The 4,436-nt window shown below is 33.6% G+C and overlaps 1 long non-coding RNA gene across 1 annotated transcript; it reads right to left on the bottom strand.

The window, feature by feature from the left end:
• Positions 1 to 1,813: 1,813 nt before the first annotated feature.
• LOC126696820 (uncharacterized) lies at positions 1,814 to 4,195 on the bottom strand. The gene is made up of 2 exons (XR_007646102.1): positions 3,657 to 4,195; positions 1,814 to 2,541 (listed from the first exon to the last, which is right to left on the bottom strand). It is a non-coding gene; the product is annotated as an uncharacterized LOC126696820 (long non-coding RNA).
• Positions 4,196 to 4,436: the final 241 nt, after the last annotated feature.

Raw genomic sequence — 4,436 nt, 5'->3', positions numbered from 1 at the left:
GTTCTTTGTAACCCATTTAACCGGACATGTTCTTAAAAATGTCGGGGTTTTTTCATGTAGCTCAAATCACTTATTTGTCTAATTTTTATAAATAGTTTAACATGTTGGAAAAATGAAATGATATATTAAGGAAAGAAATCAATGAATACAATATCTTTCATGATTTATTTACTATTATTTTTATAAATGTATATCCTAATTTATTTACCGTTTTTAAAGTAATTATAAGCTTTCTAAAGGTTTAAATTATTCTTCCTATCAAAAAAAAAAAAAAAAAAAGGTTTAAATTATTTTATTTCATTTTTTTTTTTTTAATTTCTTTCAAATTACTTTTATCTAAATGAATTATTTCTACTTATATTTGTGTTGATATTCTTAGGAAAAGTCTACAATTCCCACACAATTTTTTGTGGGTATGTTACATTAGTAGTTAACTTAGTATAACATGCCACCAAAACATTATATTAGATGATATTAATGTCACATTGGGTAGTACAAATGTCATATATAATGGTAACAATATCATATTTGATGGTGACCTTAGAATTTAGTCACATTAGATGGTATCAATGTCACATTCAATAGTACCAATATCACATATGACGATAAACATATCACATTTTATGATAACTTTATTCTTTTGTCACATTGAATAGTTCACCCACTAGGGGAACGTCAAGAGGGGGACATGCCCTATGTCCACTGACTCTTTTGTTAGTACAGCATAGGAAGTCCTTGTTTTAGTGAGTGCTTGGTACCAAGGTCACATAAAATGATAAGTACGTTACATTTGATGAAAACCTTATTTGGACAAAAAAGTAAAATAATTGGTGCCTAGAATTGGATTTGATGATGCAAAGGACCAATGGTTGCACATTCAAAGGAGATTTGAAAGACTTGCAAGAATAAAATTAGATAGAACTCTAAATAGCACTGGTGCAGTGCCAGCAAAATATTCTTTGATACTTAAATTAGCTCAGAACCACCAAAATGTCTAGTGTAGAAAAGTATTTTATGGGATTTCTCTCATAGCTTGATATGGTGACATTTGAGGTTAATTTATATTGGATGTTGGGCCATTACTTCTATGATTCTCGTCATTTCCCTTCGTTTGGGCATGGAAGGCATCATAGTTGTGATTATGGGCAGATATTTGAGGATTTGTGTCCACGTTTAGGAGTGGTGTGTTATTTATTTGTGAATAGAATGCACTGGTCTAGGAGTCCAAAGAGGCAAGAGGTTGAGGTTACCAATCAAAATGGATTTCAAAATTTGAAATTCCAATCACAAGGCTTAGGAAAAAAGTGAGATCAATGCTAACATGGATTCCACTATAAGTGGCCAGGCTTCATTAATTGTACTTATAATATTGGAATAATCAATTCAACAGATATGTATAACCTATGTCGAAGCTAATAATATGAGGTCTTTAGCTTCCCATCCAATCCAATTGTTTGATCGAAGTCTTCAAAACTTTTTGAAGTCTTGGTCAAGTGTAGTAGACACTAGACACTCACACATAATTCATAAAAAGTAGTGGCAGTAAGGGCTTTTATAGTAATTCACAAAACTTGAATAGATGTTCTCTCTTTCTCTCTCCTTGGAAATCATTGTAAAGCGACTCTCAAAAAGATTATGACTATTGAGTAAAAAAGTAAGCAGCAATGGCTTTCGACTTTATGTTTGCAAATGTCAAAAAGATGCAATTTCCCAAAAGGAAGTTCTTTAAGAGACAGCATTCAAAGTTTCATACAATCCCTTTTCAAGGACCATGAAACGTGACAATAAAGGATTTACCATTACCCATCCCATATCAAGTAATAAATACTTGAGATATTGATTTATTCACTCAAGAGTCAAGACAATGTACATATTAAAAATAGCATCAAAATTAATGAAAAATTTACACATTCACTTCACTTAAATTTTGATATATGAACCGTATTGTTTAGAAAATCAAAATGCACAGGATTGAAAATAATAATAAAGTCATTGAAGGCCGCAGCTAGCAGCCTAGCACAGTAGTTTTGAGAGACAGAAAGAGATGTGTAGGTTATGTCAAAGGTAGAAGATAAGTGCGTGTGAGAAAGAGAAGTGGTCATACGTGTTCCCTATGGCCCTAGAGACCTAGGACCTACCTCATTCGCCATTCTTTTCTAATCAACTATTTTGTCTTTGTATTTATCTGAGAGCTTCTCTTCCCCACCTGTGCTCCTGTGAGACAAGCAAGATTAAAGGGAAAGTAACTAATAAGAAAGAAGGTACAATTACAAACACTAAATCCAGAACTGATTTCACAACTGAATGTGATAATTGATGTTCACATTATTGTACGACACAAGCTCAAATATAGGGGAAAAAGTTTACACTATTCTTCAACTGGCATGTGTCTATTAACCTGCACAATGCTCCAGGTTCATTTCAAGCCAAACCCAATTGAATGGCTTTTCATACTTACCCTTTTACTTCCAGAATCCAGTGAAGAAGGGAGTCAGCTTATCATTTGGAATGCTTCTGTTCTCAAAATCTGAGTGTTCCTTTCTGAAACCAAATATCAAAGGGGAAAAATCCCATGAAGAGAGGGAGGGGTTTTGAAACAATAAAAAAATGACCAAGTTCTTAACATTACCGCTAAGAAACTTGTAGCTCAACTAACTTTTTTACACATATTTATACACATACAGTGATGACTTTGCAGAAGTATTTGTATTTTAGCCTTGTGCTAATATGAGTAGTGTATGAAATGGTAAGCTTATAAAGAAAGGGAATATGCAAAAGGAAGCTAACAGTTATTGTGACAACAAAAGGAGGAATATGCAAAGTTACTATTTTGATCCTAATTTCGAACCCAAAAGCCTTTGATATAGCTGAATTTGCTCTGTACAATATCCAATTAGAATTTGTCAAGACAAAACCTCATTAAGCATCAAAAGCAAAACTACAAAATCAAAGTGGCAGAGAATGCAAAGCTTTTCATAATCATTCAGCACCATAAACTTAAAGATCTAAAGGGGTGTCAAGGTTAGAATGGAAGACCAAGCTTCGACCATTATGTTTTCAAACAAGTAAAAATTATGGACATTTTGACAGAAAGGGCTATCATTAGCTTGCTTGTTTACCTTAGCATAATAGCCTGTACTTCATTTTTTTTTTAATAATAGATTTATATTGAGATTAGTGCCAAAATCTAAACCATGAAACCCTAGGGGAGGAGGGGGCCGGTGAGGAAGAAGAAAAAGGAAGAAGGTGGAAAAAGAGAGGGGAATGTTTAGCAAAGTTCAAAGCCAGATCTGAAAATGGCAGAAACAGACAGATCAGATTCTGAAAGCCATCATGACTAAAAATCTATCTGATGATGAACCAGAAAAAAAAAAGGGGGGGGCTTAGATAGATAGAGCTTTAGACTGACAAAAACACAATCATAACTTGATAAGAAAAAAAAAAAAAAAAAAAAAAAAGGAATAGTGATGATGAAACTTTTTCAGTTCTCCCCACACAACAATGTAATAAAAATAGTCAAAATACTCATCATTACACCAATCTGCACATAACTAACATCCTTAATTGTTCAGGAAACAAAAAACCATATGATTAAAAATACTCTCAACAATTCCCCAAAACAATTACTTAAAAAAAAAAAAATTAAAAAGACAAACCTTTGAAAGTAGCCCATGATTAATTAAAGGCTTGGTAGGTAAATGGAAGCATAAAAATTGGGGGGAATGAAGCCTGGTCCGACGACACTAAAACATGATGATGAGATTTGATTTTTTTTTTCTTAGGATCAAATAAAAGTGTCCTCGAGCCAGACAACATTCCCCTCAAAACAAAAAGCTTCCCCATCTATCTTCATCATCATCATCATCATCATCTGAGAAAGAGAGAGAGAGCGTGTGTAAACGCGTCTCTTTTGTGTTTCTCTGTAGTTTTATCCCCCAAGAGTGTCGCCTATCTTTAAGGGGGGATGAGAGAGAGAGAGAGAGAGAGAGAGAGAGAGAGGGAGAGATAAGAGGGGGGGGGGGGGGGGGGGAGAATTCTAATTCTGATGGTGGTGTTGATGGATGAGAATGATATGTTGTGGTGTGTGTGTGGGAGTGCTATAAGAAGAGTGAAAAAGAACACAAAGCCAACGTTAAAAAAGACAAAAGATTGGTGCAGTCTCTACCCTACCAACTGGCTTCTCACTTCCAGAAAAGACCACGACCCCATGCACACACATACTCTCTCTCTCATTAATATTCAAATTTAGCAATATATGTATATATATATATATATATATATAGTTTATACTTTATACTTAACACAATGCACATACTTTTACACACAATTAGAAAAGCCATTGAAATTACAATTTTGATTACCTTCTTAATTATGTATAAAATGTGTGCTTTAAGGTGTGTATAATAAATACTACTCAAAACAATTTTTTTAGCGAA

Source organism: Quercus robur, chromosome 8 (genome assembly GCF_932294415.1).
Source record: "Quercus robur chromosome 8, dhQueRobu3.1, whole genome shotgun sequence".
Classification (NCBI taxonomy): Eukaryota; Viridiplantae; Streptophyta; class Magnoliopsida; order Fagales; family Fagaceae; genus Quercus; species Quercus robur.
This window is presented reverse-complemented; position numbering and strand designations above follow the sequence as displayed.